Source organism: Rhinoderma darwinii, chromosome 3, assembly GCF_050947455.1.
Source record: "Rhinoderma darwinii isolate aRhiDar2 chromosome 3, aRhiDar2.hap1, whole genome shotgun sequence".
Classification (NCBI taxonomy): Eukaryota; Metazoa; Chordata; class Amphibia; order Anura; family Rhinodermatidae; genus Rhinoderma; species Rhinoderma darwinii.
Window position 1 is genome coordinate 172,733,992 of NC_134689.1, and position 16,919 is coordinate 172,750,910.

Sequence of the window (16,919 nt, forward strand, 5' to 3'; positions counted from 1 at the left end):
CCCATTTGTGGTGATAAACTGCCGTTTGGGCCCATGGGAGGGCTCAGAAGGAAATGAGCGCTGTGTGTTCTTTGGAGTACAGATTTTGCTGGTTTGGTTTTCGGGTGCCATGTCGCATTTGCAGAGCCCCAGAGGTATCAAAGCAATAGAAACCAACCACAAATGACCCCATTTTGGAAACTACACCCCTCAAGGAATTCATTTATGGGTGTTGTGACCATTTTGACCCCATAGTTTTTTCACAGAACTTATTTGAATTGGGCTGGGAATGAAAACAAAATAATTTTTTTCAAATAATATGTAGTTTTGGCTGAAAATTTCTTATTTTCACAAGAAACAAAATACCCCATTCTGTTGCGCAATTTGTTCTGAGTGCCGCAATACCCCATTTGTTGTGATAAACTGCCGTTTGGGCCCATGGGAGGGCTCAGAAGGAAAGGACCACCATTTGGCCTACTGGGGATTTTCTAGTGCGAAGTCATGTATGCAGAAGCCCCTGAGGTACCAGTACAGTTGAAACCCGCAAGAAGTGACCCCGTTTTAAAAACTACACCCTTAAGGCATTCATCTAGAGGTGTAGTGAGCATTTTGACCGGAGACATACAACCCATAAACTGTAATGTGGGTTCTCCCGGGTATGGCTATACCCTCAATGTGGCTGTTATCAGCTGTTTGGGCACACAGCAGGGCTCAGAAGGGAAACATAATGGGGGATAAGCTGTGCGGAGTACATCAGGGTAAGTAGAATTGGGGTAAATTATAAATCAAGGGATGTATGATAAATTTTAAAACACTTTCATACAGAGCTCTGGTTATTCGGGACACGTGTCACATTGATATATTGTGTCATCCATTATCGCCCTCTTATAGCAGACTTTGCACCTCTTTTGACTTTTTCCCTTCTTGCCAGTTTGGGGAACTTCTCCTGGAAAGTGTTGCCGCCCTGGTACGATGCGTGTGGGCTCGCTTCCAGAAGTACTGGGTGCCCCCCCTTCTTGGTCCCTAAAGATTAGGTTCTTGATAATCACCTCTTGAAATTCCAGGAAAGTTCCCGTCTGGCCTGCACATCGACGTAGCACGTACGCATTGTACAATGCCATCTGTATGATGTGCCCGGCTAGCTTCTTATACCACACTGCATGGCGCTGTAGGGCTTCAGGGCTTGATCTTACAAGTCCATCCCTCCCATGTACCTATTGTAGTCCAGGATGCAGTCTGCTTTGGGGGTGGCCTTTCCTTCATATATCCTAAACCTGTAGGTATACCCTGATACACTCTCGCACAGCTTATACATCTTCACGCCATACCTTGCCCTCTTACCCGGCAGGTACTCGCGGAATTGAACCCTCCCTTTAAAATGTACCAGGGACTCATCAATAGAAATACACGTCTCGGGGGTGAATGCTTGGGAAAACCGGGCACTGGAACGGTCTAATAGGGGTCTCCGTTTATCCAAACGGTCAAAACTGGGGTCATCTCGGGGTGGGCACGGCTCATTATCAGTATAATGTAAGAAATGAAGTATTGCCTCATTTATTTATTTTTTTAGGTTCCAGTTCAGGTCTGAAGTTGCTTTGAGGGGCCCATATATTAGAAACCCCTATCAAATACCCCATTTTAGAAACTAGACCCCTCAAAGTATTCACAACAGCATTTAGAAAGTTTATGAACCCTTTAGGTGTTTCACAAAAATTTAGAGCAAAGTAGAGGTGAAATTTACATATTTTTTTTGTCAGAAAATCCTCTTTATACCATTTTTTTTATAACACAAAAGGATGTATCAGAGAAACGCAACTCAATACTTATTGCCCAGATTCTGCAATTTTGAGAAATATCCCACATGTGGCCCTAGTGCGGTAATGGACTGAAGCACCGGCCTCCGAAGCAAAGGAGGACCTAGCGGATTTTGAAACCTCTTTTTTATTAGGCACCATGTCCGGTTTGAAGAGGTCTTGTGGTGCCAAAACATTGGGAACCCCCCAAAAGTGACCCCAATTTGGAAACTAGACCCCTTGAGGAATCCATTGTAGTTTTCTTGGGGTGCATGCGGCTTTTTGATCAGTTTTTATTCTATTTTTAGGTGGCGTGGTGACTAAAAAACAGCAATTGTACGATTGTTTTTTTTTCTTTTTTTTTTTACAGCGTTCACCGTGCGCTATAAATGACATATTCACTTTATTCTGCGGGGCGATACGATTACGGCGATACCAGATGTTTATAGTTTTTTTTTATGTCTTATGGCGTTTGCACAATAAAATACGTTTTGTAAACAATCACTCACTTTTTGTGTTACCTTATTCTAAGAGCCAGAACGTTTTTATTTTTCCATCAATAAAGCCGTGCGAGGACTTATTTTTTGCGTAACGAACTGTAGTTTCGATCAGTACCATTTTTAGGTACATGCGACTTTTTGATCTCTTTTTATTCCATTTTTTGGGAGGTGAAGTGACCAAAGAATTGTGATTGTGGTTCGGTTTATTATTATTTTATTTTACGGCGTTCACCGTGCGGGATAAATAACGGAATAATTTTGTAGTTCAGGCCGTTACGGACGCGGCGATACCAATTATGTATAGTTTATTTGTTTGTTTATATATTTTTATTAATAATAAAGGACTGATAAGGGAAAAGGGGGGATTTTTACTTTTAATACTTTTAAATCTTTTATTTTCTTATTTTTACACATCTTTCTTTAACGTTTTTTTTACTTTATTACTTTGTCCCATTAGGGGACATGAGGGCAGGAGGCCCTGATCGCTATTCTAATACACTGCACTACATGCGTAGTGCAGTGTATTAGAACTGTCAGCTACTCACTGACAGCAAGCATAGTGGGTCCTGACGTTGTCAGGACCCACTAGGCTTCCGTCTATGGCATAGCCGGACGCCATTGTTTGGTGTCCGGTTGCCATAGTCACCATCGCCGGCCGCTGTCGCGTAGCAGGCCGGCGATGGCAGCTTAACCCCTAAAAAGCCGCGATCTCTATAGAACGCGGCTTTTAAGGGGTTAATCAGCGGGGACACAGCGATCGTTCCCCGCTGTAGGAGCTGTGACAGCTGCTGAACAAGACAGCAGCGTCACAGCTCCTGTATGTGTCGGGAGGACGGCCGAAACGGCCGTTACTCCCGTGACGTACTATTACGGCATGGAGCGCGAACGATACAGCTGCCATGACGTAATAGTACGTCAAGGAGCGGGAAGGGGTTAATGAACAACTGGGCGTGGTTTACTTTTTGGCCAAGTGGGCGTTGTACAGAGGAGTGTATGACGCGGACCAATGAGTGACCAATCAGTGTCATACACTTCTCTCCATTCATTTACACAGCACATAGCGATATAGCTATATCGCTATGTGCACACTCACACTGTTACTGCAGTGTCCTGACAATGAATATACATTACCTCCAGCCAGGACGTGATGTGTATTCAGAACCCTGTCACTTCTGTAGCGTCTCTGTGATATTTACAGCAAGGCAAGCGTAATCTCGCGAGATTACGATGTAACCTGTCATTTCAAACGAGATTACGCATGCTGGATGGAATACTGAGGGGACCAGGAAAGGTTTGCGTGTGTTTTCGTTTTTGTGGCCAACAAAGGGGAATGGATGGGGCATAGCCGTAGTCATTGCATGGCCAGCTGAAAGATGCAATACATTTTATTAAGAGGCGTTTGCCTTTTAATGTGTTGAAACTTACTTCAACTTTCTATTCGTATAAAACTTCAGTCTAAATTTCCCCCCAATTTATGCTTTTGATTTGATGGTAAACTTTGGTTTATGTTTTCTCTATTTTTTTATAAAATAAATCATTGAAAATGTGAAAAAAAATTTGCATTCCTATATGTGAAATCCTCTGCTTCTAAAGTAGATAACCACACAAATTGGTAAGTCCGGTTTACCATATGTCTTCTAAAAAATGTAAATTTAAAAAAAATATAAGCCTTACATTGTTCCTTTATGTAGGCATACATTAAATAGCAGTTTTTCAACAAAATTTGCAAGACATTTTTAATAGGCACCAATTCAGTGAGCTGAGGTCTCTATAAATTAGCCCCCACCCCTTTAAAAAAAAAAAACTATATCCCTGAAAAAAACCTAAAGGGTTAAGGCTATGTAATAAATACCTATAACTGTATGTGAAGACAAATCAAATCTCCCAAAAGGGAAAAATAATGACACCAAGTACAGTAAGTAACTTGCAAAAAATATAAATTCTTTATTACAATATACATAAGAACATGTTGGCCATCAAGACCTAAAAACCACAGACAATTAAAATATACAATGTGGAGAACATGAGGTTACTCAGAATGGCCTATATTCAACATTCAATAATACCAGACAGGGTCACTATGACAGTTTGCATGACTGTCATAGTGACCCTGTCTGGTATTATTGAATGTTGAATATAGGCCATTCTGAGTAGCCTCATGTTCTCCACATTGTATATTTTAATTGTCTGTGGTTTTTAGGTCCTGATGGCCAACATGTTCTTATGTATATTGTAATAAAGAATTTATATTTTTTGCAAGTTACTTACTGTACTTGGTGTCATTATTTTTCCCTTTTGGGAGATTTGATTTGTCTTCACATACAGTTATAGGTATTTATTGTCTGTTTTTCCTTGATATGTGTGGACGTTTACTATAACGTTTATCGTTCGGTCTGGTTCTATATAGGTATTCATTAAGGCTATGTAAGCCTTTTTGAATTGGAAATTTTCCTCATTGATGCCGAATATGCATGCCCAGCTTGTGCCACTAGAGAGACACGCCCCATAAATTGTAATGCAGGTTCTTCCTGGTACGGCAACACCCCACAAGTGGCTGTAATCTTCTGCCTGGGTACACTGCGCAGAAGGGTGGTACCACCATTTGGAGCATGGATTTTGCTGGAATGTTCTCATTTGCAGAGCCCCTGAGGTACCAGTACAGTTAACTCCCAAGAAGTGATACTATTTTTAAAATTACACACCTTAAGGCATTCATTTGGGGATGTAGTGAGCATGATGACTCCAAGGGTTTTCCAGAATTGAATGTGCAGTGGATGATGCAGAGTGAAAATTGCTGATTTTCCACATTGATGCCATTTCAATGCCTAATATCTGGAGACACACACTATAAATTGTTATGCGGGTTCTCCTGGGTACAGCAATCGCCCACGTGTGGCTGTGTTCTGCTGCCAGGGTACACTTCAGGGATCCGAAGGGGAGGAGCGGCATGTGGCTCTGGTGATATACATAAGCTGTGCAGCATACATTAGGGCAGTGGTCCCAAATTATCAGCTTGCTGACCAGTACCAGACCGTCAATAATTTTGTACTGGGCCACACAGAATAAAAACATTTTTATTTTATTAACTATTGCAGGGTGTATTATTTTGAAAAATGACCTCTTCCATCTGTGCCTCTTTTCCGCACTCGGCTGCAGTTTTTGTTTTTTTTTCCATTCACCGATAGACAAAGCCCACAAGCTAACCCTAGCAAAAATGAGTGAAAAACAAACATTGCTGAAAAGCTTCTTTGAAAAGGGCGACCCAATGATGAGACTGTAGAAGACTCCAACACTGCCAAAAAAGAAAGCTGCATTTAAGAGAATACCAAGAGTCATACTTAAATTACGGATTCATCGCAACAGGTGATTCACATGCCCAATACCCACTCTGTATAACATGTGGCGACCGGCTATTCAATGAGGCCATGAAGCCTTCAACACACCTTTGCCACTTCGAGACCAAGCACCCTGCAGCAAAAGAAAAAAACGTGAATATGAAGGACAGAAACCATTATTGAAGGCCACCACATCATCAAATGTGTCTGCACTGAGTGCATCATTCTTAGTGGCTAATCCCATTGCCAAGGCGAAGAAGCCCTTCACTATTGGTGAAGAGTTGATCCTGCCTTCTGCTAAGGACATTTAGGAGAGGTTGCAGTTAAAAAGCTAGTACAGGTTCCTCGTTCGTCTAGCACCGTAACTAGAGGTAGAGATAGAGGACATTGAGGTACAGTTGTTCGAGAATCGCCGTGGTACGCAATCCAGGTTGACAACAAGGCAATAGTGCTTATTTTCGTGCAATATATTTTTCAGAAGGATATGTTATATGCATTATTGTTGCCAACCAACCCCACAGCTGCAGAACTATTCAAGTCTTTGGATGATTACATATCAGGAAAACTAAATTGGTTGGTGTATGCATGGATGGAGCGGCTGCCATGACTGGACGACTCTGGTTTCACTACTCAGGTCAAAGAGGTCACGTCTGAATGTGAGTCTACGCACTGTGTCATCCATAGGGAAATGCTGGCTGGCTGAAAAATGTTTTGAAAGATGTGATTACAGTTATTAATCATCTCAAAGTACATGCCCTTAATGCACGTCTGTTCGAGCAGCTCTGTGAGAAGATGGTCGCGGAGTACAAATGTCTTCTCTTATACACAGAAGTGAGATGGCTTTCTAAAGGTAGATCGTTGGCTAGAGTTTTGAGTTACGAGAACTGCTTCATAGATTTATTTTAGAAAAACAGTCCCCACATGCAGCACATTTCAATAGTGCAGAATGGGTTGCAAAACTTGCTTACTTCTGTGACATATTCAACTTACTCAACCTGTCACTTCAGGGGAGAATGACAACTGTCTTCAAGTCGGCAGATAAAGTGGCTGCATTCAAAGCCAAACTGGAATTGGAACAGCGAGTGAAAATAGGGATATTTGACATGTGTCAAACATTAGCAGGGATTTTGGAAGAGACCGAGCCTGGTCCTTCATTCTCCCAGCTGCTACACGATCACCTATCTCAGCTTTTAAAAGAGTTTGAGCGTTACTTTCCAACCACAAAAGACCCGTGAACTAGGAAGGAATGGATCCGCGACCCATTTGTGAACAAGCCGGGTGAATCGACCGTGTCCGTGATGGATGAAGACCAACTGCTTGAGATTGCGAATGATGGAGGCCTTAAAATTTATGTTTGAGACTTCAAATCTCCCAACGTGCTAGATTAAAGTCAAGGCGGAATATCCTGAGACCGCCTCAGTGGCGTAACTACCACCGTAGCAGCAATAGCACGGGACCCCACCATGGCCGGAGGCTCCGCTAGCAGCCGCTATGGCTGCTACAGCGCGACGCCACTGATCACTACGGCAGAGCAGGGAGGTATCTCCCCGCTCTGCCAGTAAACAAAAGACATGTATCCCCTATCCACAGGATAGGGGATACATGTGTAATTGCTGGCAATGATAGGGAGAACGGGGGACTAAAAGTCCCCTGAAGTTCTCCATCACAAACCTCGGACTTCCGGGGTCTGTCGGCAGCTCTGTAGAAATGAATGGAGCACCAGTCGCTCTTCTGCGCATGCGTGACCAGCGCTCCTTTCATTTTTATTGAGCTGCGCAGACGCCGGAAGTCCGAGGTTAGTCATGGAGAACTTGGGGGACTTTCGGTCCCCCGTTCTCCCTATCGCTGCCAGCGATCACACATGTATCCCCTATCCTGTGGATAGGGGATACATGTCTTTTGTAGGACACCCTGTAGGTCGCGTTTTTTTGTGGGGTTGGGGACGCTGAGTGAGAGTAATCCAATAATGGAGTATCAACAGGGAAATCAAATTCCCCCTTCTTCTTCTCTGTGTCTGTTGTGCCTTAGAAAGATAAAGACTGCTGTAAACACATCCTCAGAGGGCATATTTCCCGTCGCTGTCATCCACAGGCTGTACTAAAGATCCACGTTCTACGAATACATAATAGAGCACCCCTAGAAGTCGACTGGCTTATACCAGGGACATACACAGGTTTTTTCTCACGGTTTCATGCGGGAACATAAGAGAAATAATTGGGATACAATAAATTGCATTCTAAATTAGAGAAATGCTCCTCCAGACACATTGCTTCTAGAGGAGTATACAGATGCTGTATGGCGTTCTCTACAGTGGGAACTGTATGGCGTTAGCGCCATACAGTCCCCCCTGTAGATAACGCTATACAGTCCCCCCTGTAGATAACGCCAAACAGTCCCCCTCTGTAGATAACGCCAAACAGTCCCCCTCTGTAGATAGCGCCATACAGTCCCCCCTGTAGATAACGCCATACAGTCCCCACTGTAGATAACGCCATACAGTCCCCACTGTAGATAACGCCATACAGCCCCCCCCTGTAGATAGCGCCATACAGCCCCCTGTAGATAACGCCATACAGCCCCCTCTGTAGATAACGCCATACAGTCCCCCCTGTAGGGAACGCCATACAGCCCCCCCGTAGGGAACGCCATACAGCGCCCCCTATAGATAGCGCCATACAGCCACCTGTAGTGAACGCCATACAGCCCCCCCTGTAGATAGTGCCATACAGCCATATAGCCCCCCCCCCCTGTAGGGAACGCCAAACAGTCCCCCTCTGTAGATAGCGCCATACAGTCCCCCCTGTAGATAACGCCATACAGTCCCCCTGTAGATAGCGCCATACAGTCCCCCCTGTAGATAACGCCATACAGTCCCCACTGTAGATAACGCCATACAGTCCCCACTGTAGATAACGCCATAACGCCATACAGCCCCCCCCCTGTAGATAGCGCCATACAGTCCCCCTGTAGATAACGCCATACAGCCCCCTGTAGATAACGCCATACAGCCCCCTCTGTAGATAACGCCATACAGCACCCCCTATAGATAGCGCCATACAGCCACCTGTAGTGAACGCCATACAGCCCCCCCTGTAGATAGTGCCATACAGCCCCCTCTGTAGATGACGCCATACAGCCCCCCTGTAGATGACGCCATACAGTCCCCCCTGTAGAGAACGCCATACAGTCCCCCCTGTAGAGAACGCCATACAGCCCCCTCTGTAGATAACGCCATACAGTCCACCCCTGTAGATAACGCCATACAGCCCCCCTGTAGGGAACGCCATACAGCCCCCCCTGTAGATAACGCCATACAGCCCCCCCCTGTAGATAACGCCATACAGCCCCCTGTAGATAACGCCATACAGTCCCCTCTGTAGGGAACGCCATACAGTCCCCCCTGTAGGGAACGCCATACAGCCCCCCCGTAGGGAACGCCATACAGTCCCCTCTGTAGATAACGCCATACAGTCCCCTCTGTAGATAACGCCATACAGCCCCCCCCTGTAGATAACGCCATACAGCCCCTTGTAGATAACGCCATACAGTCCCCTCTGTAGATAACGCCATACAGTCCCCCCTGTAGGGAACGCCATACAGTCCCCCCTGTAGATAGCGCCATACAGCCCCCACTGTAGATAGCGCCATACAGCCCCCTCTGTAGATGACGCCATACAGCCCCCCTGTAGATGACGCCATACAGCCCCCTGTAGATAGCGCCATACAGTCCCCCCTGTAGATAACGCCATACAGTCCCCCCCCTGTAGATAACGCCATACAGCCCCCCCTGTAGATAACGCCATACAGCCCCCCGTGTAGATAACGCCATACAGCCCCCTCTGTAGATAACGCCATACAGCCCCCCCCTGTAGATAACGCCATACAGCCCCTTGTAGATAACGCCATACAGTCCCCTCTGTAGATAACGGCATACAGTCCCCCCTGTAGGGAACGCCATACAGCCCCCCTGTAGATAGCGCCATACAGCCCCCCCTGTAGATAGCGCCATACAGCCCCCTCTGTAGACGACGCCATACAGCCCCCCTGTAGATGACGCCATACAGCCCCCTGTAGATAGCGCCATACAGTCCCCCCTGTAGATAACGCCATACAGTCCCCCCCCTGTAGTTAACGCCATACAGCCCCCTGTGTAGATAACGCCATACAGCCCCCCGTAGGGAACGCCATACAGCCCCCCCTGTAGATAGCGCCATACAGCCTCCTGTAGATAACGCCATACAGTCCCCCCTGTAGATGACGCCATACAGCCCCCCCTGTAGATGACGCCATACAGCCCCCTGTAGATAGCACCATACAGTCCCCCCTGTAGATAGCGCCATACAGCCCTCCCCCTGTAGATAGTGCCATACAGCCCCCTCTGTAGATATCTACAGAGGGGGCTGTATGGCGTTATCTGCAGGGGGGCTGTATAGCGTTATCTGCAGGGGGGCTGTATAGCGTTATCTACAGGGGGGCTGTATGGCGTTATATACAGGGACTGTATGGCGCTATCTACAGAGGGGGCTGTATGGCGCTATCTACAGAGGGGGCTGTATGGCGCTATCTACAGAGGGGGCTGTATGGCGCTATCTACAGAGGGGGCTGTATGGCTATCTATATCATATAGCATATATGCTGTACGCCAAATTTATTTAATTTACTTGACAATTTTGAAATGTGTATAAAGGGGCATGGCTAAAAGGAGTCTTAAAACGCGACAGATTTATTAATGGTGTGTGTTATTATTTTGGCTCAAAATAATGGCTCATGAAGTGCCAGTACACGGCTCCCAAGCCAATGTTATCAGGTAATGTTATTAATGCATGGGGTTTCCTGGTGTATAAATCTCATAACATGTCTACTAATAATTTACCTATACCTTGGAAAAGATATCTTGTATTCAAATGGGTGTACAATAGTATGACTTAAACAGTTGGTAGTGGCACATAAAAGTTAAATTAGTAGAATATTTTGGAATTTGATTTCTCATTGATGTCCCAAGAGCTACTTTTTTTTTTTTTAAATCATGGGTCTTCCACAACTATTTATCTACCTTCCGGTTTCCTCCCTAATCAGAATAAGGACTGAAATGGGGTAGCAGAATAAATACTAAAGTGACGAGCATCTTATCTCTTTAGATTGCAATAAAACATCACTTATATATTGTTTTAATTTGCATTATGTGCTGCCCATAATCAATGGACATTTCTATGATCTTGGCCATAGCTATGGTGACCTGTTTCTTTAGGTGACCATAGATGTAAAGGCTTTTCATCTGATGTGACCAGATTCTGGTCATATTTTATTCTGGTAATACAGGTTCACTGGATAACAACCATGTCTGGCTCAAGCATTGCCTTCTATTTGAATTGAGTAGTACATTTGCATTTATTTAACCAATCAGACACAGAATACAAAGTTCTGGTATCGAGGTGATATTCTGGTGATGGGGTATCAAGATGAAGGTGGTCTGTGGAGTCCCCTTTTAAATGGACACAGGTATCCAAAGTTTGGTGCAGACAATGACTACACTATATGGCCAAAAGTATGTTCAGGTGTTTCAACCACACCCTTTGCATATAGGTGCATAAAATCAAGCACACAGCCATGCAATCTCCATAGACACACATTGCTAGTAGTATGGGTGAACTTGGTGACTTTGAACGCGGCACGTCATAGGATGCCACATTTGCCATAAGTCAGTGTCTGAAATTTCTGATCTGCTAGACCTGGGCCAGTTAGCTGTAAGTGCTATTATTATGATGTGGGAGCATCTAGGAGTAACAGCTCAACCACAAAGACCACGCAAACTCATAGAGCCGGACCTGCCGAGCGCTGAAGCGTTTTGTGCATAAAAATTGCCTATCCTCTGTTGCAACATTCACTACAGAATTCCAAACTACCTCTGGATGTGACATCAGCTCAAGAACTGCATGTCGGAAGCCTCATGAAAAAGATTTCCATGTTCAAGCAGCTGCACACAAGCCAAAGATTATCATGCGCAATGCCAAGTGTTGACTGGAGGGGCGTAACGCACCCCACCACTGGACTCTGAAGCAGTGGAAACATTATCTAGAGTGACGAATCACGTTTCACTATCTGGCAGTCTGATGAACGAGTCTGGGTTTAGCAGATGCCAGAGGAACGCTACATACCGGCATGCATAGTGGCTACTGTAAAATTTGGTGGAGGAATAATGGTCTGGGGCTGGTGTTCTGGGTGTGGGCAAGACCCTTCCAATTGAAGGGTAATGTTAAAGCATACAAAGACATTTTAGACCGCTTTGTGGGATCAGTTTGGGAAAGGCCCTTTCTTATTCTGCATGACTGTGCCCCAGTGCACAATGAGAGGTCCAAAAAAATTAATCGTTTGAGGAGTTTTGGGTGGAGGAACTCGAGTGGCCTGCAAAGAGCCTTGACCTCAACCCCATTCAACACCTTTGGGATGAACTGAAACATTGATTGCCTGACAGCCCCACTTGTCAAATATCAGGGCCTGATTTCACAAATGCACTTTTGGCTTAATGAGCACAAATCTCCTCAGATATGCTCCAAAATCTTGTGGAAAGCCTTCTCAGAAGAGTGGACGCCGCAAAAGCCCAACTCAATATTAATGCCTATGGTATGTCCATCAAGCTCATCTAAGTATAATGGTCAGGTGTCCACGTACTTTTGAACAGTGTATTTTATCAATCTCCACCATCCAACATATACATTTTTTTTTTGTGCAGGATTACCTTTTATATATTTAGAGTATATTACAACTATAAATTATAAGAGTGAATAAATGCTGGCGTATTGTTCCTCATGACATTACAAATTTTGTATGCTGATCTGTTCCATATTTGTTTTACTAAATTCTATTTCATTTAGACATGAAGTTCTAGTAAAGTCGTTTCCCTAATTTTATTGTAATAAAACCTGTGAATGCATGTATGTTGGATGAATGAGTACAGTGCATAGTAACATTTTGGTTTTTTCATATTAGACAGATTACTCATTATCAGATAGGCGATGATACTACCTATGTAGCGGTCCACAATACAACGGTTAAGAAAGGTTTTACTGGAGACTTGTCTTAACAACTGTACGTCAAAATAACTCCCAAAACTCTGCTTAATAGAAGCAAATAGAGGAACCTTTGTATTTAAAATCCAGAAGTGAATTTGGCATTTATAGGAAATCTGTTTCCTGGTAAAAGTTCCAAGACAAAAAGTAATGAACAGATCAAAATGCCTGGATAGGCTCTACTGTCACTTTCCTGCATTTCAGAAATCAACATTGACTTTCTTTTTGCTATGAGTTCTCCAAATTTTTAATTTGATTATATTTTTTAAATTGAAAGTGAATAGGGAGGGAAAAATAAACACAGGTCATGTTTCACGTTTTCCACTGCTTGGTGAAATGCGTATCCTGCTTTTTCAAATGTGTGTATCAGTTATATAGACCTACAAGCAATATGCTGAAATTCTTTTCATTTAAAAACAATAATAAAATCCAGATTTTTATTGGTACCTCACGTGAACTGAAACCATCATGCCAGGAGTTGAGGTGGACTACTTGTAAAACTAGTCAAAGCTAACACACGTTAAAAGGGATAAAAACATCAGCTAATGTTATGGAATACCGCCAAGATCCAAACCCTAAGGCCTTATTCACATGAACGTGTTATACGTTTCAACGGTCCTTGAGAAAATAGGACATGTCCTATTTTTTCACGCTTTACGCATCCCTCCGTAGACTCTAGTCTATGGGGGATGCGTGATATTACATCCCACAGCGCAGAGCACAGATGCACCACGGACGTGAAAAACTTCAGTTTTTCATGTCCGAGATGCGCAACGCCCGCGTGAATCTAGCCTTTAAGGGCTCATTCAGACGAGCGTAAAACTCGTGCGTGTGCTGTGCGTGAAAATCACGCACAGCACACTGACCCATTGATTTTAATGGGGCCATTCACACATACAGGAGTTTTCACGCAGGGTGTGAACGTTGCGTGAAACTCATTGCATGTCCTATGTTGGTGCGGTTTTCACGCACCTATACACCCATTGAAGTCAATGTGTGCGTAAAAATCATGCACAGCACACGGATGCACATCCATGTGCTGTGTGTGATTTGCGAATCAATTCCATTAAAAAATAAAAAAGATGTGCTTTGCTCGCAAATCACAGATGCAATAACGCAACGCACACGGACCAGATTTACGTGCGTATTTTATGCTCATGTGAATGTAGCCTGAGAACAAAGAAGAAGCCGCCTTCAAATGACTAGAGCTGTGCTGTGGATTAAAGCACCACTTTGCAGGGAAAAACTTTGAAGCAGCTGCCGCACTGAACCTGCTATGTGACCGCTTTATACTTGGGATCTGTGGGGGTCCAATCAGTTGGATCACATCAATCAACAAATGATGGCATATCGCTAGGATATGTCATCGCTTGTAAAAGTTAGAAAAACCCTTCCAGTACAGATATGTGTAGGTTTCCCACAATTTATCACCGGCACAAAAAAATTTAATAAAATAATTTAAAAAATCACGTGGGAAGCACAGGTACAAAACCATTAAGAATTCTCCTAACTATGCTGCTAATATTAGGGTATAAAAAAAAATTATGATGAAAAAAGTAAAAATGCTTTGCAGATAAATTTCTCACATAGGCAGGGTGTAAAAAAACAAAACCAAAAAAAATAAAATTGTATAGCGCGTGCTGAAAACACATATACCCAACTCATATATTACCAAAAACATGGTAAAATGTGTAAATTGGAAACACAAACGTACATACGTAAAAAAACAAACCAGATATATAGGCCCAAAGTGGTTAGGAGCCTATTAGGCAGACACATATTCTGAAGCTAGACATTGTGCCACGTTGAAAACGGGTTTCTGATACATTCTCTGACAATCTGTACTGCTGTAATTTGGGTCTAAACACACACAAAAGAAAACATAAAAAATTATACTCACAAATCCCACCAAAAAAAAACAGTGTGAACATATGGATACACATCTACGTTTGCTTGACTAGAGCCTTATGAAATGATACAAATAGTAAACATGCATTACCAGGTTTTAATGTGGAGCTTTTTACAAGTGTATGCTACCAGATTTGTATTTACGAGGGAGCTACCCCCACCTTCTCAAATTAGTGAAGTCAACACTGAGGAGGAGGAGGAGGAGGAGGAATCGGTGTTCCTCTTATGAATACACTGGTCTTAGAAGCATGGGTCTGGTGTATTGTTTGTAAAGGGTAATTAGAGGGCGGCAAAATAACATTTTGTGCCGTTTGTCCAAGTAACCCATTGAACCTGGACTTATATTATACTGCTTTAAAGCCGCTTGTGTTCTTCAACATGCTCAGTGTGGCATGTCAATACCAAAATTGTATAAATGAGTGAAAATATCTACTGGTTTAGTGTTTTTTTTATTTTTTGAGTCCTGTTAGCATTGCCTACAAACTAAAATAGTGAAACTGACAGATATAAAAGATGGAGGTTAGGGCCTGTTCACATCACCGTTCATTTCCGTTCCGGGGTTCCGTCCGAGGTTTCCGTCGGGTGAAGACCGCAACGGAAAGTGAAACTGACAGCACAGCCAGAGGCGTAGCTAGGTTCTCCAGCACCCGGGGCAAAGATTCAGTATGGCCCCTCCCCCCCAATCTCTTTCCCGACATCTCCTTCCCCCTCGCCGTGTTTGTTTTCTCTACCAATCGACGTGTCATTTCTTTTTATGTAACGCGAGCATAAAAACATTTGTACATTTCACAAGCAATATGGTTCTATACACAACACAAGAACCAAGCTCGGTACATATATACAGCCCCAGAACAAATACTGCTCAATTTAGTGCAACCCCTGCCGTATAGGTGTGTACGGCGTAAAACTACAGCTCCCAGCATGGCCCGAACAATGGTAAGGATATGCTGGGAGATGTATTTTCACAAAAAATAAATCATATTATAATCACACCACCCATCATCTCGCTGCAGATCATACAGTGACTACATTACTGATTAGAGGCAGAATAAACATTTACATTGAGTGACTCACCGGTGACGTCTCAGATTCTAGTTCTTTTTCTCCATCCAATCCAGACCTCTATGATGACTTCTCCCGGTCACAGCCCATTTCTGCAGTTTGCGGCTCACATGTCTTCAGCTTCTCACTTTACCAACATTTCTGCACCTATAAATAAATATAAAGTTATCATTATACCACACACTACACCCCTAAATATAATAGCGCCATACACTGCACCTCTAATTATAATAGCACCATACACCATGTCCCCCACACACACACTGTGCCCCCTGTAGATAGTGCCCCCATATAGCCCACCCCTGTATATAGTGCCCCACAAATAACTCCCCCTATAGTGCTCTACAGATAGCCCACCCCTGTATATAGCCCCCTTGTACATATAGTCCACCCCTGTATATAGTGCTCCACTAGATTATACAGGGGTGGGCTATCTGTGAAACACTATATACAGGGGTGGACTATATGTACAAGGGGGCTATATACAGGGGTGGGCTTTCTGTGGAGCACTATAGGGGGAGCTATTTGTGGGATATTATATACAGGGGTGGGCTATATCTACAGGGGTGGGCTATATCTACAGGGGGACCATATCTACAGGGGGACCATATCTACAGGGGGACCATATCTACAGGGGGACCATATCTACAGGGGGGCTATATATACAGTGGGGGCTATCTATGGAGCACCATATACAGGGGTGGGCTATAGCTACAGGGGGCTATATACTATATAGCCCCCCCTGTAGCTATAGCCCACCCCTGTATATGGTGCTCCATAGATAGCCCACCCCAGTATATAGCCCCCCCTGTATATAGCCCACCCCCTGTAGATATAGTCCCCCTGTAGATATAGTCCCCCTGTATATAGCCCACCCCCTGTAGATATAGTCCCCTGTATATAGCCCACCCCCTGTAGATATAGTCCCCCTGTATATAGCCCACCCCCTGTAGATATAGTCCCCCTGTAGATAGACACCCCCCCATAGATAAAGCCCCCCGCAAGTAGACAAAGTCCCCCCCCGCAGATACAGCCACACTTTTATTACAATTAAAAAAATAAAACTATTCAAACTCACCTTATTCCCGCTCCCACGCCGTCCGGCAGCCATGGAGAACTGCTCTCTTCTGCGCAGGTCTCCAGGGGGTTGAACGCGGCGCCTATGAAAGGCGCCGATTGGCTGGGCAGGATGACTTTCCCTGTCAGTCAGTCAGCGCCTTTCATCGACGGAAGCGTCACTGGTACAAAAGGTACCAGTCGATTCATTCGTGGAAA